Source organism: Corvus moneduloides, chromosome 3 (assembly GCF_009650955.1).
Source record: "Corvus moneduloides isolate bCorMon1 chromosome 3, bCorMon1.pri, whole genome shotgun sequence".
Lineage (NCBI taxonomy): Eukaryota > Metazoa > Chordata > Aves > Passeriformes > Corvidae > Corvus > Corvus moneduloides.
Window position 1 is genome coordinate 87398899 of NC_045478.1, and position 11098 is coordinate 87409996.

Consider the following 11098-nt stretch of genomic DNA (forward strand, 5'->3'; position numbering starts at 1 on the left):
GACTTAACGCAGTGCTATAATTGCCATTCCACTGAACAGCCACAGAGGGGAAAACTGACTGAAGAGCTTGCTCAAAACTACCTGGGGAGTTTCTGGCAGATCTGAGAAGTGACCATAGATCTCCTGAGTGCTGGGTAAAATATTGGAACATTCTTTCTCCTGTAAACTTCTGTTCTCTCCTCAGGCATTCACTTTAGAGCAGCAAAATCTGAAGAAACAATATAAGAAAATACACATCCCCAGGATCTCCTCTCGCATGATACTGATGAAATCTGACACAAAATGGTAGCCAATTACTAGTAAAATATTCTCTTGAAATCTAAGAAAAGCTCATGTCCAACCTTTCTGAAGTCAAGAGGAGTCTGGTCAAGTAATCTCAATGCATTTACGATGAATTTAGGGGGGCGGGGAGGAGGCATGTAGCAAACAGAAAATAAGTGTATGTTAATCAGATGCTATGCTGGTTAAACTATGAAAACCACAGGTGTGTACATAAAAAAACCACCAAGCCATAGCATTTGGTGTTAGCTTACAGTTCAGAGAACAATCCTTTTTTCTACATCTTGTCACCTGATAACTCTGCACTGAGCACTTCATACTTGAGGTACTTCAAACATTCTGCTTGAATCCACAAACACATTTAATCATGTGTTCAGTACACATGCCCTGCCCCACATCACACACCTGTCCTTCCTCACATTTACCCCTTGCAGATTTAGCAGCCACCACACTCTGCTCAATCCATGACCAATCCTCCTTGTGTCTCCCCTCCAGCTCCTGCTGGCACTTCAGGCACTGGACTTGAAATCTTTAGCTGTAATGACAAATATAAATGCTGCGTGCCTTTCATTATCCAGATGGCATTAGCCTGATTCTCACTGTAACTGCCAGACACGACTGATTCTCCTTCTGCACAATAGTTTCATAAGGGTGTATCCACAGCTCATTATATTGTTAGAAGTGGAAGTTAGTAGACATTGACAAATAGTGATTCTGCAGCCAGGCTTTCAGAAGTTACAACACAGAGACATGTGGTGTCCTGTTGCCAGATCAGTGCCAAAGAATAACTGTGCCAAAAATTAAAACAAACTGTGAAGATAAAAAAATACACTAAGAAACAATTGGAGATATGATCAAGAATACGAACTTCTAGCAGACCAAGCCTAAGGAGACTGATTTTCCAGCTTCTACGTTGCACAATCTTTACTGTCTGTCATCCCTTCCCTATTTAAGCTAAACACATTGAATGATTTACAAGAAGGTATATAAATATAAGCAACATATGCAACAATCCACCTGACTACTCGATCACATAAAATTTGTTCCTTAATCTAATATCATATTAGTTTTACTGTTGCTGCAAATATAATTGAACCATTCAATGCAGTACATGAAAAGCTGAACTCTAAAGGCTGAGCTGGTAAGTCTGTGTGTTGGTAGCTGTATTGGTGGCTTTGTGATTCTATTTATTTTCTCTGGCTTCTGTTAGAGAAACTCACCCATGCTCCATATGACAGGTAGAAGTGGCTGGGTTACGGTGTCACACTGCTCTGGAGAGCTCTTTACTGCTAGGCTCTTTGCTGACTTCTTGAATGGTCAAAGAAGTAAAGAATATTTCTGGTATGAGCAGCACAGCTTCATAATCTCATGCTTATAACCTGAACAGAAGTGGATTTAATAGATCCAGTAATGATTTCTTCTTGCTTCTCATAGACTCGCACATTTCAGGGCCAGAAGGAACGTAATTCATCTTCCCTAAGTACCTAACAGAGGCCACTTCGTTTTATCCAGCTACTCATGTATTGCATTCAGTAATTATACTCACCTGAAGTACACCCCCTGGAAATGCAGCCAGTCTTAATTGGAAATCACATTAAGCAACAGAGAACCAACTACTTCTCTTTGAAAGTTTATTCTGTGATAGTCATCTCCAGCTTTAAAAGTCATGATTTTTTGATTGACATTGTCTCGTTTTTAATTCCAGATATTGGCTTTTGTTACACATTTTTCTGATAAGCTGGACAGTCAGCATCAAGTATTTTACCTCTATGAAGGTACTTTCACATGTATAAAGTCGACTTTCAATCTTCATAAGCAAGTAATCTTAAAACATTGATTAATTGGATTTTTTCAGTCATGGAGTATTTTATAGTTCATTTCAGAGCTTTTGGAAACATTCTTTATAACAATATTAATGGCAAATCTGGAAACAGAATTCCTCTCTTAACTGGCACCATAACTTGTAAAAACCATATGGATTTAAAAGTACCTGAAGTAACGGCGGAAAGTGGACACAGTTGAGAAGGTGAAAACAACTCTGCTCTGTTTCATGTGAGGTCAGGAAATAAACGTCGTCATCTTACAAGATATCCCATTAGGACCCACCTAAGTATATTTATTTAAGACAGTTGTTTACATTTTCTTTAGAGAAATAAATGAAGTGCTGATCTCTTGTAGTTTGTGAAGACCAAACTTCCACAAGATGATAAGCAAAAAATCAGCAAGGAGCTGTCCTGCCAGATAGGAGGGAGGATATCCAGGCTCCAGGAGTCAGCTTAACAGATGGGGCCTCAGTGGCTATGCAGATACTGAGACTGGAATGACGGACACCCATAATTACTCTTCTTACTCAGATGTATGGCTCAAGGAAAAACTTCTCTTTCACTATTTGCGCTCTGCTGATTGCCTTACAAAATTGCCAATTGTCCCGTCTCTTTAAAAACATAACAAAAAAAAGTGTCGAGTTGTGACTATGAAATTTATTTTAGAAGCTGCTAATGGCTTCAGACAGATGTAGAGGAATCTAGTCTTCCATTAAAAATAAATACATTCTGACAAACTTTGGCTGCATCTACTCTGCTGACTTGGATGATGGCATGAATGGCACTAGAGGGCAACTGCTAAATTGCTGGAATGATGCTTGGCACAGTTTTGGCCTAAACCAAATAGCTTTCTGTTGGGATTATAATGCATGTTTTGGCACTTACTGTTGGCAAGGGTCTGTTCCCTGTAAACAGCTTACATGCAAAATAGGTCCATGAGTCTATGGACTGCCTGGAGTATCATCGGGGACCTGTTCCGTTCCCCTCACTGGGACAGGTCACAGTCCAAGACACGCTTGCAATTCACACGCCAGTTATTCTCAGCTGTGTTGGTCCTGGCTTGGATGAGGCTTATGCACTTGCCCAAACTAAAGTTGTACCCATGATCCAGCATCATCATTTTAGTATTATTGCTACTTTTAGGTCTACTGAATTTTGCCATAAAGCCCTAAACATGAGGATCAAACGATCACATGAAGATGTTAGATCCATTCACTTCTCGTAATTCTGGCAGAGTAAACAATTGGAAATGGAAAACAAAATACTACAAAGGACTAGCAATATTAAATATAGATGTGATTATATATATGTGATGATCACAAAATCTGTGATAAAATGAAAATGCACTGAAAGCACAAACAAACACATCCAGTTACTGAAAGAAATGTGTTACCATCATTCAAATGGTAAATGGTCCACTCGGTAACTTACCTACCTCAATTTAAAAGAAGCTGCCAAAGAATCTAACAGAATCATAGAATGACTGAGGTCAGATGGAGGTCATCTGGTTCAACACACATGCTCAAGCAGGGTCACCTAGATCAGGCTGCCAAGGATCATGTCCAGACAGCTTTTGGATATCTATCTCCAAGGGCAAATATCTCCACAACCTTTCTGGACAGGCTGTGCCTCTGCTCAGTCAACATAACAGTGAAAAAGTGTTTCCTCATGTTCAGTGGGAGCCTCCTGTGTTTCAGTGTGTGCCAGTTCCCCCTGTTCCTGTCACTGGGCACCACTGGAATGTTCCTGGCTCCATTTTCTGTACACCCTCCCTTCAGGTGTTTCTGTGCATTGATGAGATCTGCCCTAAGCCTTCTCTTCTCGGGGCTGAACAGTGCCAGCCCTCTTGGCCTTTACCCACATAGGACAGGGGCTCCAGGCTCTTAATCATCTGAGTGACCCTTCGCTGGACTCTCTCCAGTAGTGCCATCTCTCTGTGACAGCTGGAGTGCACAGCCTGCACTTCAGCTGTGGCCTCACCACTGTCTGAGCAGAGGGGCAGGATCACCTCCCTCCTCCTGCTGGCAATGCTCCTCCTAGTGCAGGTATCACAGTTCTGACAGTTCAAGGCAGTATATAACACAGACAGATGATCACATAGAAATGTTCATGACAATGGATAGCACTGTGACACTATTCGTGCCGTAATTATGCCTCTCCTGATGGGAGAGATCTTTAAAGTCCTTGCTAGGAGTTCGAGAGACAAACGGGACTCTCAGCCTTCGCTGCTTCTAGATAGTTGTTTATGAAGTCGTATCAGAGAAAAAGAGTCACTGGTGTGATCCAGACACAGCACAAAGCAGAGAATGCAGGAGAAAGACGAATTATCAAGATTACACAGCCTTTTTAAAGGTAAATCAACCAATGATTACTAAAAACTTAGATTATTTTTACTTTTCTACCAATTATTTAGTAACACAGCCAGGAACTGCGGAATTCTTTGTCCAATCATCCCAAATGACTTTTACTGCGGAATATGGAGTAGTAGAAGAAGAAGAAGAAGAAGAAGGTTTGGAGAACAACAACAATCCTCCATTTTGATGTTTTTTGCTTTTATCTGTTTACTACATTAACAAACCCAAAACCTCTAAATTTTTCACCCTGTGACAATCTTACATAGTAGCCTATCACCTAATTTACACCAGTGTAGTTTCTAGTTCTTCTCTAAGAGTAGGCAATTTTTTCCAAGGACGGAGGTCAAAAGCAGTGTTGTTCAGGGGGGTAAAATTCTTCAAAATAGGCAGAGAAATATTCTCTGCACTCTGGGTTCCCACACACTGAATTATCCCAAATATCCCATTCTGTCTTTTTTTTTTTTAAGTAAGGGCTTGGGCTACCCTGGTTTGTTGCAGGACACCAAGAGTTTTCTAGCATCTGAGGATTGCTGCAGGTCAGCAATCTGTAGGTCTACCACCTGTAGAGTCTCCCTTCAGGAGATAATTTGGGTACTGGAGTGCTCAGAGGAGCCCAAGTGGGACTGGTGCCTCAGGGCAGAGCAAACAAGCAGAACAAAGCAGCACAGCCAGCTAGGAAGGTGCATGCTTGTTGTTGGGAAAACTTTCCATGCCTCCCTGTTACAGAAAACAATTGCTAGAAGTTTAGCAAACCACAGACCTAAAGTATTCATCAAATTTCCTGTTTCTGAACTCGCTAACCACCACGAGAGCTCAGAACCAATAGGCTCTCTAATTTACATGGTTGGAAACAGATCCTACACCGGCAAATGAAGTATAAAAATGTGTCTGCAGAACCTGGATACTCAGAAGTTATGACCCAGTCAACTCTATATAAGGACACCAGACCTAACCTGTCCACATCCTGCCCCCTTCCTGGACTCCCCATTTCCATGGAGGAGAAACCCAGTAGCATCAGCTGGAAGCTGTGGCACGGCTCCAGGAGGGTCCCTGATTTTATCTGGAAAGAGCTGAGGTTCTCCAGGGAAGGCATCTGGCCTGCAACCTGGCACAGCCAGAGCTTCCACAGGGTGCCTGCACTGCTGGCTCACTCTACCCGTGCCACCAGTCACAGGCTGGGCAGGCAACAGCAGTGCTACAGTGGCAAACCCTGCTGCTGCAGCTCAGGCAGGGAAATGTGGCAGCATAGGGGCTGCTCTACCTCATTTGCTACTTCCATACATGGCAGGTAAGGGAAAAAATACCAAAAATCATTAAGGATGCCTGGCATTTCCCATAGTTAGGCTCTGTCTTATGTTTATAACTTTTCCAGCTCTAACCATACAGTCTGTCATTTTCCAAGCTTGGTGCCTGCTCAAAGTTTTGGAAAAGGTCAGCCAACAATTCAACTGTTTCTGAAAAGAAAATAACTAATCAAGCTAAAAAAAATAGTGGCATTTTCTTTGAGCTGCTCTAGCACCCCCCAGCTTTGGAGCATTCACATGAAATCTGCCAGGAGGTGGTCTCCCCATCTGGGACATGCCAAGAAAGAAGTCTTTGAAAATATGTGGTTTACAATGATCGGGAGAAACATAGTAGAGTTTATAACTAATTTCCCCAGAGAAACTGTCTGCAATGACAATGTCCCAGCTTCTGGCGAGCACAGAAACTGCAGTTCTGTGCTGTGCGGGCTCAGTGCTTTACACCAGACACCAGATGAGGAAGATTCTCTTGTGCTCCTCAAGCTCCCCCTGCTTTTCATTCTGTGATTCTCTGGCTCAGCTTCAGTGAGCTCAGACAGTTAACCGGAGCGTGTTTCCTCATCTTCTTGTACTATTGAGTGGGTGGGATGTTTTAGTGCTAACAAACTGGAATAGGTGGGGCAGTGTGGGTGTAAAGGTACTGTCCTTCTCTGCTGAAAGAGCTGTGCAGAGATCAGAATGTGAAAACCATAAAGCATAGTATGAGTGTCACCAGATAAAAGACAATTAAAGGAGAGAACTGGGCATCAGATTCTGATCTCATGGCTTTTCTATATAGATATTGTTCAAGCAAATCTGAAGTAAAAGGAAAGCCTTTAAAAGTTTTAAAATATGAAGCCTCTACCTATAGTTTGTGGGCTTTTTTTTTTGGTCATAGGTTTTATATTTTTATATTCATTCCAGTAAGGATGTTGAACACACTAATAAAAATAACTTGCTGTAAAACTCTGTGTGCACTAGGTTAAAGTTAATCCTGTAAAAGATTTATTCCTCCTTCTTCACACACACTGAACTAATCTGCCCTGTCTTACTCAAAACCTATTCTCACACTTTTGTCAGTGTTAGGTGGACAAGTAACAGTTGCTTATTAAATTTCACAAACAGAGTTAATGCCCACTTGTACTGCTTTAAATGCTTGCACAACTCGAAGGAGAGGCCCTTACAAAGACAGTTTTTCTAACCACATGTTGTTTGGTTCCCGCTCTTCCTATGCATGAACGTCTTTGAAGGAAAATGAAAATAATTTTCTCTTTTTAAAAAATGTTCCAAATTTCACCTGCTGAATCTAACATGCAATGCAAAGTGACAGTCATGCAGCTTCATGCAGCAGTGGATGAAAATTCCTGCTAAGTAGTTAAAGACTACTTGTGACTGAGAGGGAAATATCTATATTGGATTATAAACTCTGTGCTCTTACGGAATTAAAAATTTTATGAGAGCAGCACAATAGCAAATGAAGCAAGAGGAAATGGAGAGTTCCTTATTCAGCACAGGATGTAGATGATGCAAACCAAACAGTGAATGGCAGTTGATGGTTCCCAGTGTTTCCTAACTTCAGTCCAGCTATATTCATGTCAGCACTGGAAAGAGGTTTGTTCAAAATTGCACCAGTGCACAGGGAGATCTGAGGAACTACCTTATGCAACTGTTCACCTTATTGAGTGTTCTCATTCAAAAATTAATCATGAGCCCTTCCTAAAGATTATAGCTGTGCAACTGTTGTGGTTTAACCCCAGCTGGCAACCAAGCACCATGCAGCCTCTCACTCATGGAGTGACACCCCTGATGGTACTCTCTACACTCAAGCTCCAGGTCCTTTTGGTAAATGGGACAGAGCACTTCTTACTTCACTGTGCTCTGATCCTGGTTTAGAGGAGCTCTGTCAGATGAGTTTCTCTTGGCCACAGGAAGGGACTCACACAGAACCATCCTGTTCTCTCACCCAGAGCTGCCAGAGAGCAGACACACACCATGGGGTCCAAAGAGGCACAGATATGCCAGGAGGTGACAGGCCGAGCTTGGGGAATGCTACATCCCAGCCATTCTCAGATTCTACAATGGGCCACAAGGATTCTTGGCTACCTCCTGAACTTAGGGAAAGAGACCCACAGTAGTACAAAATTACCTTGATTTTCATCTATAATTTTCTTCTGAAAAACCTCCACAGGCCTCTAGATTTATAAATGACCCACAGTTTTTCTCCAGATGACTCCTATGTATAAATATATACCTATGACATATATAATTTTGTACCTCCCATACATTTTGTACAATTCAATTCTTCAGAAGAGTTGGATTCTTCTTTTTAAAGATAAAATAAGGCAGGAGTTCTGAAGACCTATCAGATATACAAACAGGCTTAGCCTGTACATTTTCCCTTCTCCCTTCAAATTCAGCAGGCCTGCAAATTTTTTTCAGCAAATACTCCCACTGAATTATTCACTGTTGAGACATAAAAAGTATTCAGAATATCTTTAATTTACTGGAGGGGAAAAAGTCTGAATTAAATGGTCTGTGTTCTGTAGCTTGGTCACGCTGACTTGAGATAATTTCAGGGCAGGATTTATTACTATCTGGTGCTCCTTTGTGCTGGTGAAAAAAATATCCATAAATGCTTCCATGGAAAAAATAAAGCTTGGTTTAAAATAAAGTGTTTTGGTGATCCTATACAAACCACTTTCTTTCAACACTGGACCTTGCCACCTTCTCAAAACCCTGATGAATACAAAGAATGCTTTTGCAGCATTGCTTTCACCTTTCTCATCACTATCCATCATGTGGTGCTTAGGCAAGAAGAAGGAATTCTTGGGGGAAGATTTGTGCACTATGATGAAAAATCATGCAGCGTTTGTTTCCAACAATGAGCATGATGCCATGGTACTTAACTTAGAGGAGTGTTAGTCCATAGAAATTGCTTCTGAACTGTAACTTACAGAGCAAGAGTGGGATTCAGTTCTCCTGACACTGTTCTCTAGACATCTTTTAGAGCCAGTGGAGAGAAACAAGCTTTTCTACATTGTGATTCATTGATCTGTTTCATTACCTCTTTGGATGAGATGAATCTCACCTTAAAAGTGCCTCCTTTTCTCCACGGACTGATAATGGTTTCTATGTGAGTAGCTCACTGCTTCACCACTAGAAGCATTTCTGTCCATTAGTCTTTCCCTGTAAATAAGTACAGCTAGCGCCCTTCAGCTTGAATCCAACCAACTAGGATGATGAACAGGGGACTGCCTGGAGCTACCAGTGCTGTTTGAGATCACACCCCTCTCTAATTCTTACGATGTGCCTCTTTTATGGCTTTACTTTGAATACAAAGCATTCTTTTGAAGTCATCCCGCAGTCATCCCCAACTAACTACTGAGCTTTGATATGCTTTGTGAAAGTCTGAGTCCATCACTGGTTCTGCTTCAGAAGGCACTACGGCAGAAGATGCACACCATAAATGCCCCTAATATGCTTCTATTGCTAATATGTCTTCAATTGACAGGATCAGGCTAGATGCAGTTTGAAGTAATTCCCCATGAAACTTCCATATTATGGTTGACAAGTTCTCATATTCAACTATTTTACTACACAACCATTTATTTTGGATTCCACTTCTTCGTAATTAAGATACAGATGCAGATTTCCAAAATCTTACAGGCACCTACCTCCGCTGATGGTTCACAGCCAGGAACTACTGCTTGAACTGAAGTACCAATGCTGCTAGCCTGTGATCATCTCTACTGCTTTATGGCTGGCAGAGCTGGCACAGTTCTGGCCCTGCCCTCTTTCATACATAGCTGGGAGATGGCATGTACCAGAGACTGCAAGCAGCAGGCAGCCTGCAAGCAGACAGGCATCTTCTGTGGGGGAAGAGTGCTCTGGCATGTGGCTGACAGCCATAACATGTCACACACCTTGGAGGTCAAAAAACCCTTGACCTGTTTTACTCACTGCAACAAACATAACCTTAGAGACTACAGCACTCTATGAGGATCAGGGAGAAATTGCTTATGACTGAAAGAGTTCTCCTCCCCTAAGTAGCTGCCTCAAAGAATAGGCAGCATAACAGAACAAGTGCCTCCCCATAACTACAGGATAGACTACAGACAGTGGTTTGGTCTCCCTCTGCAAAAAGAGAATCCCCTTAAGCAGGAGACGCAATTGAACCCAAGTCTTCCACATCCTAAATCGGTGCATGCACCACTCAGACCCTGAATAAAAATCAATTACCACCTCTGCTCCAGAAGAGTAATTTTGTGTGGCATCCAATCCTTTGTGGAGCTGCATCCAACTGCTTTATCAATGAAGCTGCAAAGTGACATGGATGACACTGTAATTTATGGCCTTGAGGTGATATGCTGTAATGGCCAGAAAAAATACAGAGTCTAATATTCTGCTAGTCCCCCTGCTATAATTCAGCATCCTGATAATTCTTACCAAATGAAGGTCCCTGAGGAAATAGGCAAACAAAAGGACTGTCGTTTTAGGCAAACTGTTATCAAAACTACTTCATGTGGTTCAGACTGAAGGGTTTCTCAGCACACTCCAAATCTAGCACTTACATTAGGACCACCTTCATTAAAACTTGGGTCACTTAAAAAGTTTCAGCACACCCTGGTTATGCCAAACATGACCTGGTCTTGTCAGACTCGTAGGTCTTGGACTGTGTTTTCCTAGTCCTACCACGACCATCTACATTTGCCCATTTCCATCCGATCTTCGGCATCTCTCTGCCTTTATTCTTCACCCGGCAGTGGAGCGGCACTGCCTGGCACCAGGCGGTGCTCAGCCCTGGCAGCACAGATGGCCGGGCAAGCCGCGGGCACGGTGACACGCTGGGGCAGTGGAAGGGAACTCCGCCGCTCTCTCCCACCCGGCCGGCAGCGATCTCCTCCTGCGGGAGTCACCCCCGCTCACCTCCGGGCCGCGCCCCCGCCCCGCCGCCGCCTCGCCCCCGCTCGGTGCCGACCGTGCCGCCTCGCCGCCGCCGGCCCTCCCTCCCTCCCTCCCTCCCTTCGCCTACCGCCGCTGCCCTCACCCTCGGGAGGGACCGAACTGGACCGGCGGCGGGAGGGGCCGGCGCGGACCCCGACAGTGTGGGGGACGGGAGGGAGGGAGGGGGACGGGAGAGAGAGGGCGAGAGAGAGAGGGAAGGACAGGGGGCTGCTACCCTCCGGGCGGGATGTATGGTAGGGATGGAGGGGGACAGCTCCCCTGCGGGCGGGACGGATGGCGGGGATGGAAGGGGACAGCTTCCCTCCGGGCGGGGCAGGAGAGAGGGATAGAGGGGGACAGCTCCCCTCTAGATGGGACGGGAGAGAAGGGTGGAGGGGGACAGCTCCCCTGAGGACGC